The sequence below is a fragment of the Pleurodeles waltl genome, chromosome 9, assembly GCF_031143425.1.
Source record: "Pleurodeles waltl isolate 20211129_DDA chromosome 9, aPleWal1.hap1.20221129, whole genome shotgun sequence".
In the NCBI taxonomy this organism is placed as follows: domain Eukaryota; kingdom Metazoa; phylum Chordata; class Amphibia; order Caudata; family Salamandridae; genus Pleurodeles; species Pleurodeles waltl.
Genome location: NC_090448.1, coordinates 786,593,374 through 786,608,108, shown reverse-complemented (window position 1 = coordinate 786,608,108; position 14,735 = coordinate 786,593,374).

The following is a 14,735-nucleotide window of genomic DNA, read 5'->3' as shown; positions in this document are numbered from 1 at the left end:
ATTGCAGCGATATCAGCTCAAGAAGCTTGACAAGGGGGAGAAATCTGAGAGAGAAATTCTGGGTCTAGGTGTAAGAGAAAGGGAGTGATAATAGGGACCTGGGGCGGGCTATGATTGGGTAACAGGTTAGGTAAAACACCTGATGATCACAAAAATAAACAAAGAGAAAACTCTGAGATTGTCTTGGCTATGAGAGGGTGTTCCTATGTAGAGGTTCGTTGGGTAGGATGGGGAGTGTTTGCCCCAGGGTCTGAGGTGTCTCAGAGTCAGTGCAGAGGGGTTGCATGGGGGAGTCCTCAGCTGTCTGTGCTTTAAGCTGCAGGAGCAAGGCACCCAAGCTGCTGCTATGAGGCATCGTCGTATGCGGCAGGCTTCTTCCCAGTGCAATGCAGAGCTCTCTGGCCTCCCTCTAGCTGGAAAGCACAGCGTGCCACTGAGTCAGTGAGGGAGGGTGTGGAGCCTTCCAGTGCATGGCAAGGAGACGCATGGCCAACAAGAATGCCAAACTGGCAGAGGGCTCTTACTTTATGGTGTTTCCTGCAGAGGAAATAATCCCAGTACTGCGGCTACCCATGTGTTTAGAGTGTTGAGTTCTGTGGCTGTGGTTAAGGTAGTGTGTATTTCAACCCAGAAGCGCTGGAGTGTTGGGCAGGACCAGAACATGTGTTGTAGATCTGCCACGGTTTGAGAGCATCGCGGACATGTTAAATGGGCCGCCGGGAATAGTCTGCTTAAGCGGGCAGGGGTTAGATAGGCTCAATGTAAAAGCATGTACTGAGTGTTTTTCAAATGTGCATTTCGGGACAATGTTATGGGGGATTCCAATGCCCTAGACCATTTGGAGTCCTGGGAAGGCCTCCCAGATGTCGTCCTCCCAGCTCTGCCAAAACTGAGTTAGTAGGGTGTCAACGTATGCTCTGATGGCTTTGTAGAGCCACGTAATTAGATGGCGCACATGGCCCATCAGATATAGGACATGTGTGACTTTGCGTTGGGGGTGGCTCTTCTGTAAGGGGTCCCCTTAGTGCATGCATCGAGGCCAGGAGGCGCCTGACCATAAGAAACTGCCGGGGGTGCCAGGCTCTGTTGAATCTGGTCGAATATCAGGAGCTGGCCATCCTGAAAGAAATCCCCCACCCTATCAATCCCATGGGTTTGCCTTTTGGTTAACTGATCTGTTGTGAAAGGGACCATCATACTGGGGAGCCGGGCAGTGTGACATTAGGGGCATAAGGGCTAGTCCTGCTAGCTAGGCGAAAGGTTCTGGTGAGACACTTTCATGCTATCCAGCCAAGCAGTGACCAGGTGCAATGTAGGTTGATGGTGTGGTAGAGGAGCTGTCAAAGCGTGTATGTGTGGATTGGGTCAGTGGAGGTTTCAAATGTGTTTTTATCAGCCAGCCAATGGGCTACACATTGAAGTTGGGCCACTAGGTAGTAAGATTCAAAAGAGGGGGCTCCGAGACCTCCTTGAGCCATAAGTAGTTGTAGTTTGCAAAGAGCTACCTGGTGCCTGCCTGCAGTCCAGAACAGGTCTCCCAGTAGCCAATCTAGGTCACAGAAGAAGATTCTTGGTGGGAACATTGGCACGTTGACGAAGTAGTAGAGCAGCCTAGGGAGGATTATCATTTTGGGCAATGCGATGCATCCGGTAAGGGCCAAGGGAAGCTTCTGCCAGAAGAACACTTGAGAGCAGAGAGAGGAGTATGCCTTATTCAGTTTGCCTTCAAACAGATCATCTTGGGAGTGGTATAACCGAACTCCAAGGTAGCGTGGAGCTGAGCCTGCCAGGTCAGTGGTGCAGGACCAATGGTGACTGGGTATGGTGGGGTCTCCCTCTGAAATGGAAAGTTGTAGGACTTTCCCCAATTAACGTGAAGTCTGGTCACTGCTTCAAAGTCTTGGAAAGTGGCCTTCAAAGGGGTTGTGTCAACCAGTATATCTCGGATGTAAAGTAAGACATCATCCACATATAGAGACGCAGCATGCATTTCTCCTTTTAACGGGGTTCTCCATTTTAAGATGATGTGCCATGGGTTCCATGGCTATGAAGAACAGGACTGGGGATAGGGTGCAGCCCTGTCGTGTTCCGTGGTTTCATGTGAAGGAGGGGGGCCGATTGAAACCAGCGAAGAGGGGGTCGTGCAGAGCAATTTGGTGTGGGCTAGGAGACGGGGTCAAGTCTCACTGCTCAGAGAGTCACGAATATATATTCCCATGTGAGGGAGTGAAAGGCCTTCTGTATATGTAGGATCAGACATGCAGCTCGAGGCTAAGGAGGCCTGGTCCATCACATGAAATAGGCGACAGATATTGTAGGAGGTATTGTGACCTGGCACAAAGCCGTTTTGGTCTGGATGTATCCGTTTTGGGAGCACCTGTAAGTACCGATTGGCTAGAATTCTGCCCAAGATCCTATAGTCAGCTCCTAATATAGCTACCGGGCAATAGGAAGATAGGTTGGTAGGGTCTGTCCAGCTTCAGCAGCGAGACCAGCAGGGACAGTTGGAGAGAGATCCAGTGGCCAAAGCCTCATTCTAAACTGCTACCAGATGGAGAGCCAGGGTGGTAACGTAGTGTGCGTAGTATTCAATGGGAAGCCCGTCGAGGCACGGGGTCTTGCTAAGGGTGAGGGCATGAATGACCTGCTTCACCTCTTCGACAGTTATCAGCTTCTCAAGTTCTTCCCGTTGAGCTGCGTGAGTGGTTGGGAGGGAAAAGGGGTCTAGTAAGGTATTAATTGCTGCTAGTGAAGGGGAGTTTGACTGTTTGTACTGTTGAGTAGTATGTATGGAAGCCCTGCAGTATGGCAGGCTGTGAATGCAGTATCTCCCCAGAGAGTGTGGTGATTTCCATTATCACGGAAGCCTGCCACTCTTGCCAAGTCAGCCATGCCAGCAAACAATCGGGTTTGTCAACTTGCATGTGGATCCGGACTGTGCATTCTTTGAAGTTGTAAGAGCTCCACTAAGGCTGCCTGCCACTTTTTGGCCTGAAGCAGGGCATCTCAGGCCTGTTATTGAGGTCTGGGACCTCCCTGCGGGCCTCTTTAAGCGACCCTAGCAGTTGGCGCCAGACTCCCGCCATGTTTTGGATACAGTGTCCATGAGTTACCACCTTGAAGGTGTCCCATTCCATGCCTGTTGTTGTGGCCGTTCCTTGGTTGTCGGCGAAGTAACCCGTGATGTGGGTAAGGTGAAAGTGAGTGAAAGCTTGGTCAACCAAGATTACCTTCTGGAGCCCCCAGAGGAGTAGAGTGGGATGAGAAATGTGGAGCGTGGTTGGAGAGGACCTTACCCAGGTAGTCTGTTGTAGCTACTTGAGAAATTAGCTCAGAGGAGCAGATGAATCTGTCTGGGCGAACTTACAAGTCATAAAGAGCAGAAAAGTGAGAGTAGAGGCAGATTTGTGAGTTGTGGATCCTCCTGGCATCGTGTAGTCTACAGTGGTTGACCGAAGCAGAGAATATGCAGAACTGGCAAGTTGGGCAGAGGAGAGGTGGGATGTGACCAATCTAGCGAGATGTCTGAGACATTATTGTAGTCTCCTCCCAGTAGCCATGGGATGCCCACCCATTGTGCTATTATCTCAGATAAGGCGTGCCAGAATGATGCTTCGTCTATGTTGGGTGCGTAAATGCCACCTAGGAGCACTCGTTCCCCATCAAGATAGCCCTCAGCGAACACATATCTGCCCTCTCTGTCTATAGCTGGCATGTGTAATTGGAATGGTGCACCCGGGCAGAGCCAGATGAAGGCCCTCTAGTGAATGCAGAGTATGTTGTACTATTGCAGTCCCACTCCAGCGATATCATAGGCGCTGGAGCTCTCCCTCTATTAGATGAGTCTCTTGAAAGAAGCATATTTGTGCCTTTTGGTGCTTGAGTTATACATATGTGGAGTAGCGTCATTGGGCGGAATGTATCCCTCTTATGTTAAGTTTGAGGAACTGTATCTTAAGTGGTAGAGACATCGGTGGAGGTGTGAGCATATGGGGTGGGGATACAGGGATAGCGGTGAGAGATGAGATGCCCATGGGGAGGGTGCAGATCACAGGTGATATTAGAGACATTGCCCTGTAAAGAAAGGTACGTAACAAAGTGTTCATGCCAACCCAGGCAGCGCTTCTCATGGCGCATCTCGAGCTGGAACGTTGTAGGCGTGCCGAGACCAGCGACCGGCGTTTTCAAAACAAACATAAAACAACTGTAACTGGAGCCGGATGCAGTCTGGATCCCGTCCAAACTGTGGTTGAAAGATGCCTTCTTGAAAGTGGTGGTGGCAGGAGAGTTCTAGCATGCTCCTAAGGCTTGCAAGTTAAAGGCCATCAGGCCTGAAATCAGTAAGTGTCTATGACTAAGTACCCAAGAGGGACCCTATCAACGCTGGAAAGGTGAGTGTGACAGGGACTGCTCCCAAGCTGTGCATGGTGTAGTGATAGCAAGGACATTTTATGGGAGGCTTTGACCTTTAAATCCATCTGCTGTTTGCAGTGTCTCTTCCGGGCCCATCTGTAGTTCCATCGGTATTTTGTCACTGGAGTGTCTCTCCTCATCGCTGCCAGGACCACTTGAGCTGTAGTGGTGGGATGGTGAGCTCTGGTGGATTGCAAAAGCTGCATCGTGGGCCAATTGTTGACTGTGTCAAGATGAGTTGGGAAATGAAGCACTGACTGCGCCTCGTGGGTGTTGATGCCGCGGCCCTCTGCTGCATCCACAGCTGTGGGGTTCAGGCTGCCGTTGGGCTAACTGGGAAAGCTCAGGTCTCTGGGTGCCCTCTAAATGAGTATCTATCCAGTCCCAGACTGATGAGGGTTCGTGAAAGAAGTGCACCCCATTGTCATGCAGAATTTTAAGCTTCGCCGGAAAAGTAGAGAGTATTGGATAGCCAGTTCAGAAAAGCCTTTGCTTCACTGCCAGGAGGGAGGCACAGTTGTGTTGAGTTTGGGCCGTGTAATCTGGGAACACAGATACCCGGCTGTTTTCCCATTGCAGGGGCGCTGTAAGTCTGGCCGCTTGAAGGACTGCGTCCCTGTCCTTATAATGAAGGAACCGGGCCACCACATGGCAATGGGATGACACTGGGGGTGGCATGTGGGGTGGGACCTGGTGTGCTCTTTCCATGGTGAAGTGGGGGTCAGGGCGCTGACAGGCGTCAAATGACTTTACCCAAGTCTCCAAGAAGTCTCTCATTGGCTGGGAGTCCTCCACTCCTGGGAGGCCCGTGACATGGATACTGTGATGCCGGGCCCTGCCCTCTGCGTCTTCGGCCCATGTCTCCAAGTGTTTCACCTGGTCTACAAGGTCCTGGGTAATCTGTTCTTGAGATGCTATCTATGAAGTGAGGTCTGTAAGTTGGCGCTCTTTGTCGGTAACCTGGGCCCTCAGTTTCAACTGGTCTTCCTGAGGTAGCCTAAACTCCATGCGTACTTCGTCAGTGCAGGACTCTACTGAGGTTCTCGAGGATTCAATGGTGTCCAACTTGTCAGTTGAGCCGTTCTGAGGCCTGGAGGTTCCCGGTTCACGTTCGGTGTCAGCTCCTTGATGAGAGACCGGTGATGGAGGGCGGGAGTGTGATTTCATACTTTTCTGTCTGCCCATGGTGCAGCCCTGATGTGTGCCACTGGTGGGTAGTCCGGTAGTTACCTAGGAGGGTCATCAAGAAAGCCTGCTCAAACAGGTGAAGGTCACTCTTGCACGCTGCACTGTCGGTTGATGAAGTCCCCTTAATTCAGGGTAGTGATCCCCTACAGCGGTGCGGGCATTGCCCCTGCCCAGCAGCATCAGTTGTCAATGGTGCCAGGGCAGCGAAACAGCGAAATGTGTGGCGCTGAATGGCTGGCCTCCCTGAGCAAGTTCGAGTTGGGGGGTCCTTGGCGCAGGATCAGCTGTCGATGATCTGTGCAATACTTCTGGTATCTTGGAGCCGCGGCCTTCTCCCAATTAGGTCTGAACTAAGGGGGACCCCGCCTTGACTCCCCCCTCACGAGGCACCACCTGCTCAGTCGCACAACTGTGGCCAGTTTTCCCTTTGGGATGTGAATTTCAGCAGCCGTTGTAGTGCAAGTGCACCTGTGGATGAGGGTCGAGCCTCGGCCTACCTCCCACCGCAGGGCTGCCCCTCCCCACCAGAGTTTCTTTGCTGCCCGTCCTCACCTCAGGGATGATCAGATGTCCTCTGCTCCATCAGTGTCTGGGGAGAAGCATCGTAGTCCTCTTGTGACACCATGCCCGAGGGATGTCCAGGCACATAGAGGCGCAGCAAGCCACCGGACCCCACAAGCAGTATGGGGGCCATCAGTTTTGACCCTGGGCTCTGTTCTGCCGGGGGTGTGGGAGGAGGGGAACCCCCCCCCACACACACACATGGGATAGTCTCTTTGTGCCTTGTTCATGCCAACCCAGGCAGCGCTTCTCCTGGCACATCTCGAGCTGGAACTATGTAGGCGTGCCGAGACCAGCGACCGGCATTTTCAGGCCTTGCACACTTCACCAAGTCCCTGGTACACTCCTGTTGCCGGTGGTGGGGAGGGGCTGCAGGTGTCCCGCAGCACCAGGGCTGCTTCACTCGGGCCCCGCTCGCCCAACCCAGGCACCACGGAGGCTTACCTCCACTTGATAGAGCGTTCCGACCTAATAAATTTACCTGTATGTGGACGCTCTTAGGTCGATGAATCTTTTGCCCAAGTGAGGCTCTCCTCACCCAAGATCAGTCAATTTAATCAAATCAATAATCAATAACGAACATAAGCAATGCCCTGTTCAACATAACACTTCACAATTAATCCAGAAAACATTTCGGCGAACTATGACCTTTCGGCCATAAATAACCACACCAGTTTATTCAAAGTTAATGAATTTATTTCCCTATATTAACAAAGCTAGCACAATATAAATGTGTCTCAACACCAAATGATATATGTAAATGAACATTAATAGCTGTCCATAACGGCGGAAAAGATGCAATCTATGCAGCATTTGAATAACAAGGCATTCGATAATAGCAATGCAAATCACTAAAACTATAATCTGTAATGAGCTAATTGCATACATTGGTCAGCATAACAAGGTCTCAAATTGCATCGTGCAACAAATGAATCCTCATCTATCCTCAAATTAGCATCTGCATGTGGGACTTCATGCGAAAACAATTTAGCAACATTAATTTGGAAAACTCCTAACTAGGGCTCTTATCAAAATCAGCAGTTGGTTACCTAAAAAGAAACACAATGCAATTGTACATTTCCTTTCATATTTACCAAATTCAATCAGCATTCAAGGAAGTCTTCGTCTCACAGGTACCGGTTTCGATCAGCATGGGTACCGGTTTCGATCAGCATGGGACGGGGCAAAAGGGGCAGGGTGGACGGGGCAATTGCCTCACGGCGGCAAGATAAAAGGTCAAAACTACTACTTCATGCAAAGGGACGAATCAAAGTTAAAGTCTCTAGGGCGAGAATTTCTTAAAGTCTCTTTCTCTCGATTAGAGAAAGCATCAAAGTCTCTTTCAAAATGGCGTCGCAGCAAGATGGGCCATAATAGCTGCAATGGGCAATAATGTCCTCAATGGGTGCAATGAGTAATGGCGAATGGCTACTTTCTTCTTGTGCACCTGGTTTAAATAGACAACAGTTCAAATCCAGTAGGGTCTTCCATTGGAGGGTTCATAGGTTGGCTTCAAATTGTCCAATCAAAAACTACAGTTCACAAGCTTCTACCTAAGCATACATTATCCTTGGAGTCGGGAACGTAAGTTGCAACATATTTTACCAATTAACTCACTTTCAGAGCGTCCATTGTCTGCACCTGCAGATTGACCTTGGAGCAAAGAAGAAGATGCCAGGCTGGCACGAAACCTTAAAGATAAGCATGTGAACCGATCTCACTGGAAAAGTACAGCTTCAAGCAAGAATACACGTTTTATTAGCACATTAGAAAAAAAACACGAGCATCTAAATCGTGAGACAAGCAACTAGGCCAAAGCCTCCACTAAAGTAATGCTAAGCTAATACATTTCTAACAAGCAAATCATGGCACACGTTTACGGTTATGTCAAATACGTACAATTCTAATACATCACGTTATATAAAGCACGCTTATAAATGTTGGCAAACTACTCTGAGGGCACATTTGTCCCCGTACAATCTTTATTAGTTCGGTTAAAGTCACACTTGATTATTGCAGTACTACGTTTATGCGCTAATAAATGTAAAACCTTCATTTCCGCGTCATCAATCCCTCCTCTGATGACTACTTGTCATCACACAAAACCATTCCCACAAATTTTATTCCATTAAAATTCTGTCAGTTCTCTCTGCCTTTTAGTTCCCCTTGTTCTTGCCTTGTATTCTTCTGCCATTCTTTTCATCATTTTCTCTTCCTTCCTTCTTTTAATTCTTGCCATGATCATTATTATTCCCCTTTTTATTCCCCAAATCCCAAAAATGCAAATCAGTACTATTAATATTCCCTGTATTAGTTTTAGCAATATTCCATTCCAAATGCCACCAAGCCAATTTCCCACTGAAGCAATTCCCTTTCCAACCTTCTCCCAAACTCCTGGTTCTTTCAATTCCTTCAAGTCTGCACTCTCTTTTGTTAGATTAGCAAGCATTGTTTTAATTTTCACACTGTTGTCCGGTATATAAGTGCAACAGTGTCGCGCACCAAGCATTTTGCAAACGCCGCCATCCTTTGCTAAAAGAATGTCTAGGGCAAGCCTGTTTTGAAGAGTCATAGCTCTTTCTGCTGCAAGTTCAGCATCCATCAGGATTATAGCACCTGAAAACTTTGTCAACATGTTATCCACTATAGAAGACAACTTTCTTATTTTGATGGAATTCAACACAACTCCCAATGAAGGAATCATGGCTCCAAATATATCTCCTACCACAGCAGCTGCGGTCTCTCTTTTCTGGATACGATGAGATCCAGATGTTTTTGAAATCACCAATGGGTCATCCAGTTGATAAACCTTTGGGAACACTATACCCAAATAACATCTCCCCCACCATCCCTTTGGAAGACGATAATAGGCATTATGCCCACAAATGTAATATACACCAGGTATGACAGGGTCAAGTCCGTTCAGCATGAATGTCCATTTGGCCTTAAAGATAAACGTATGTTTACATTCACTCGCTCCTACGAAAATGTTGTCATAATAAGATTCACCTCGATATATACAAAATTTCCCTACATGCCAAGCATCTAAAGCTATTCTCCCTTGTGTTCTTATTGCGGCAAAAGCATAATTATCTACTGAAGTCCTCTTACTTAGCTCTTTTTCTAATTTTGCATTAATTTGTGCCCTTCTATCATCTGTGCGATCTAAAAAGCTTACTTCTACTGCAGAGAGCGAGCAGGTAAGATTTTCCCTATGTGCGTGAGCTGTTTCAAAAGGTTGCATTGGCTCGAAAAATTCCCTCATTATTTTAGCATCCCAATCTTTAGCAATCTGGCTTAGCTGCGTGATTATAGGAACATATGCAAAGGTAACATCATAATTCGAGTAAAAATACTGTATATTTGTCTGACCATAAAATCTAGAAGTTACTATACTACATGTAATCCCATATGTAAGAGGCATGTGGTGATAAGTCACCCCTTCCTTTACCGATGTCGGTATCTGTGTACACACATAACAATCTTTCGCATCCATAGTCTCAACATATTCTGTTAGCAAGCGATAGAAAACGTTATACGAAAGTTCCTTCTTTTCATGCAAGTGTCTCTCATCTAATTCTAGTCTTTTCAAAGCGGTTAGTTCAGTGACAGTAACAGGAACAGGAGTAGAAGCATCAATTTTCTCATTCTCACCCTTACCATGCGTTGCAAGCACTATTGCCATTATTATTAGTACACATGCAGCTATCAAGCCTATACACACATATTTACAATATTTCGCTCTACTGTTTTGTGTCATGATCTGTATAGAATCAGAGAGCTAGAAGCACCTAAAAACTATTTAGCAATTCAGTTACAAAGCTGAACGAGCGCAATGTTCACACAGTCTTCTTCAGGAGCCCAGTCACTTATCGGTTAGCAGCATTTGTCTCAATTCGGCAATAATTCAATCCTTTATTTTTTTTCTCTGTTAGCAACGTTGTCTCAAATCGGGTTTAAGAGTCAATCAGGTTATCAAAGTCTTATCAAGTTAGCAAATGTCTCATCCGGTTTAGCAATGTCTCAGCTGGTTGTATCACGTTAGATTATAGCAAGCATGTCATTTACCAGCTTTTCAATCAACAGTGTCCATAAAACTTTTCTTTTCTATTGGTATCTCTTCTTCCTCGTTCTCGAGGCTAAGAGATACAAATTCGTCAGTCCAATCGTCATTGACTACATATGCCCATTCTGGACCGGAATATCTCCTGTTTGGTATTCTTTTCCTTTTCAGTTTTGCCTCTCTCTTTGATTCTGCCTCACTGGTACTTTCCTCTTTGGCAAAGTCCTTTCCTTCACTTGGTGTTGGTACCACGACAGACACTTCCTTTCTTTTCTCCTTCACTTTTGGCCCTTCACCGTCATTCAACTTTTCTCTAGTCTTTGCTTTTACTGGTGATATATTTGGTCTTTTCTTTGCACTGTGTCCATTTGATGGACCTGCGATCTCTTCTGAAGAAGTTTGAGCAGTTTCGTTCTGTTCTGCCTTGTCCCCTCCTTCTGGGGAGTCAATCAGGTTTTTCTTTTCTTTTCCTGTACCGTCTGCTTCTGGGAAAGCCCTCCTCTGATCAGGCTTTCCTGCTTCTTCGCCTCTTTCGAGCCCTTTGTCACCGTCACTTTCTTCAGGCTCTTTGTCACTTTCAGCTGCTTCAGGCTCTTTGTCACCTTCAGCTGCTTCAGGCTCTTTGCTACCTTCAGCTGCTTCAGGCTCTTTGTCACCTTCAGCTGCTTCGTCGCTGTCTGAGGCTTCTCCTTGGTCTTCCCCAAGTGAATCAGTTGTTTCGTCCTCAGAGAATATTTCTCTCTCCTCTGTTTCTGCCTGTTCGCTTCTAGTTCTGTTTTGCTCTGTCTCAGCGCTTGACACTTTGTTATCAGGAACTGGCAGTTTCAGCGCTTCAACTTCCTCATCTGTGGGACACAACACTTTCTTTGTATGACTGGCGTGAATCCAGTTGGGAACTCCCGCACACTTCACAGCGGTAGTTGTCGTCAGGATCACTTGGAAAGGGCCTTTCCAACGGGGTTTCAGACACGACTTCCTCACGTGCTTCTTTACCACGACCCAGTCACCTGCTCTCAGTGTGTGTCCTGGACCTTGGATCGGTGGCAAGGTGGTTGCTTCCACCTGGTGAGAAAAAGAGCGAACCACGTCAACCAGACCTTTGCAGTAGTCTAACACCATATCATCTGTAATATTCAAAAGCGCGTTTGCGGGAACTGCAGGAAGTCTCATGGCCCTGCCCATGAGAATCTCGTGCGGGGACAATCCAGTCTTTCTGTCAGCGGTGTTTCTCATTGACATTAACACCAAAGGCAATGCATCAGGCCATTTCAAATTTGTCGATGCACATATTTTCGCCATTCTTGATTTCAGTGTACCATTCATTTGTTCCACCAGTCCTGAGGCTTCTGGGCGATAGCTACAATGCAGTTTTTGCTCAATGTTCAGCGCTGCGCAAAGTAACTTTATCACCTCGTTATTGAAGTGACTTCCTCTATCCGATTCTAAAGAGATCGGGAATCCGAAACGTGGTATCAACTCCCTCAACAATAGTTTTGCAACTGTAAGGCTGTCATTTCTACATGTGGGGTATGCTTCAATCCAGTGACTAAAAATGCACACAATCACCAACACATACTTCAGACCTCCATGCACAGGCATTTCAATAAAGTCCATCTGCATTCTGCTGAAAGAGCCGCCTGCCCTACCGATGTGGCTCACGTTCACAACCGTTCCCTTTCCTGGGTTCATCTGTTGACAAGTGACACATCAATGGCAGACTGCTTCTGCAACTTGACGGAATCTGGGGTTAAACCAGTCAGTTTTGAACAATCTTATCATGGCATCTCTCCCTAGGTGAGCCTGCCCATTATAGAACCGCGCTAGCTGCGATAAGAGACAATTTGGCAAAACAAATTTTCCCTCATTTGAAACCCATAACTCATCTGGTCTCTTTGTACATTGTGATTTAATCCAGGAAGCTTTTTCATCCTCCCTGACGCTATTCTGTAATACTTTTAGTTCATCCATTGTATCCACGACCTTCAAGGCAAATGCTTCAGCTGGTTCAAGCTCTGGCTCACTTATCGAATTCCATTCATCCCTGAGCAATATACAGTTCAAGGCACAAAATCTTGCGACTTGATCAGCATATGCATTTCCCAGGGAAACATAGTCCTGTCCTTTTGTATGAGCACTACACTTTACCACTGCAATTTCGGCTGGCATTTGAATGGCGTGTAACAATTCCCTTATTCTCTCCCCGTTCTTCACTGGGGACCCTGAAGAGGTCAGGAAACCTCTCTGTGACCATAGTTGCCCAAAGTCGTGCACAATTCCAAACCCATACTGACTATCAGTGTAAATGGTAACCTTTATCAATGCAGACAGTTGGCATGCTCTTGTAAGGGCTACAAGCTCTGCTACTTGTGCGGAATAGACTCCTTGAAGCCAGGACGCTTCCAAGACACCTGTTACAGTACATACAGCATATCCTGCTTTCAATATTCCCAATGCATCTCTTAAACATGACCCATCAACAAAAACAATTTGGTCATTTTCATCAAGCTTAGTATCCTTAATGTCAGGTCGGGGTTTTGTGCAAACTTCAGTCACCTGAAGGCAGTCATGCTCGACGTCTTCAGCGTTCTCAATTTCAGCATTTTCACCGGTAAGCAAGGTTGCTGGATTCAGCGTAGTGCACCTTTTCAGCTGCACATTCGGTGAACCCAGAATTATTGTTTCGTACCTTGTGAGTCTTGCTCCAGTCATGTGTTGCGTTCGGGAGCGGGTCAAAAGTATCTCAACTGAGTGAGGGACCATGACTGTTAATGGGTGTCCCATCACTATTCCTTCACTCTGAGTGAGGCTGATACCAACTGCTGCTACGGCGCGCAAACACCCTGGAAGTGCTGCTGCGACCGGATCCAAAGTAGCTGAAAAATACGATACTGGTCTGTTTATGCCACCATGGGCTTGGGTCAAGACAGACAAAGAACATGCATCACGTTCATGACAAAACAATGTGAAAGGCTTTGTGTAATCAGGCATACCTAAAGCTGGAGCCCTACACATGCATTCTTTCAATTCAATAAAAGCATCCAACTCATCTCCTTTCAGCTCAATTTCATCCAATGCATCCTTCTGGGTCAGTTTCAGTAAGGGCTTTGCTAGAGTGGAGAAGTTGGGAATCCACTGGCGACAGTAGCCAACCATCCCCAAAAACTTCCTCACCTCCCTCCTTGTCTTTGGTGGACTCATTTGAAGTATACTTGTTATTCTTTCCTTCATTATTCTCCGTGACCCTTTCTCTATTTGATGTCCCAAATAATTCACTTTCTTCTGACAGAACTGCAACTTTGAAGGAGACACCTTGTGTCCATTCCTTCCCAAATGGTTCAGCAGAGCAATGGTATCGGCTGTGCAGCCACCTTCTGTCTTAGATGCAATCAGTAAGTCATCAATGTACTGTACTAGGGTTGACTCGAACGGCAATTCTAACGCTTCCAAGTCTTTCTTTAGAATCTGATTGAAAATTGACGGTGACTCCGAAAACCCTTGAGGAATTCGACACCAACTGTAAACTCTATCTAAGAATTTGAAACAAAAGAGAAATTGGCTGTCCTCATGAAGAGGCACCGAAAAGAATGCTTGTGACAAGTCGATGACTGAGAACCACTCAGCATCACAAGGAACTTGAAACATTATCACAGCTGGATTCGGTACTACGGGGCAGCATTAAACTATGATGTCATTTATTTTCCTCAAGTCCTGCACAATTCGGACCTTTCCACTCGGCTTTATCAGTCCCATGATTGGTGAATTACATGGACTGCTTAACACTTCTTTCAATACTCCCTGTTTTACAAACTCGTCAATGAGTTGGGCGACTTTCATGAGGGTGTCTTGTGCCATGTGGTATTGTGGGGTCTGGGGAAAGGTTACATTTGGTTTCACTGTCACTTTCACTGGTTCCACTCCTTTCACCAATCCCACCTCTTTTCCTGTCATATCCCACACTTCTTTTCCCACTGTTTCCCGTAACTCAGCTGGAATATCTTCTTCAGTTATCATTGGAAAAAGGTTAATCAAAGGATATTCTTCATCGACATTTTCCATCTCATCCCCTTCTACACTTTCCTCATCTTCCTCATCACTGTTCGTCTGAATTCTTATTCCATTGTTCGAACACATAATCGAACATCCCAATTTGCACAATAGGTCTCTCCCTAACAGTGATATTGGGCTTGAGTCACATACCACTAAATTGTGTAGCCCTTGATAGTTACCAATTCTGACTTGTACTGGATCTGTGATTGGGTTCGTCAGGTGCCTGTTTGCTACTCCTACTACTTGAACTGTCCTCCCTGAGAGTGGCAAATTTGGTACTTCAATGCTCCTAACAGTTGAACGTGTGGCTCCTGTGTCAACCAAGAATGAAACATGGTGACCCATGACTCTTCCCTCCACATACGGACCCTTTTGATCAACTTCCAAGGATGCTGCAAGCACACAATTTCCCTCCTCATCTGAACTTTCACTCTCCCATACATTGTTTATTCCATTCTCACTG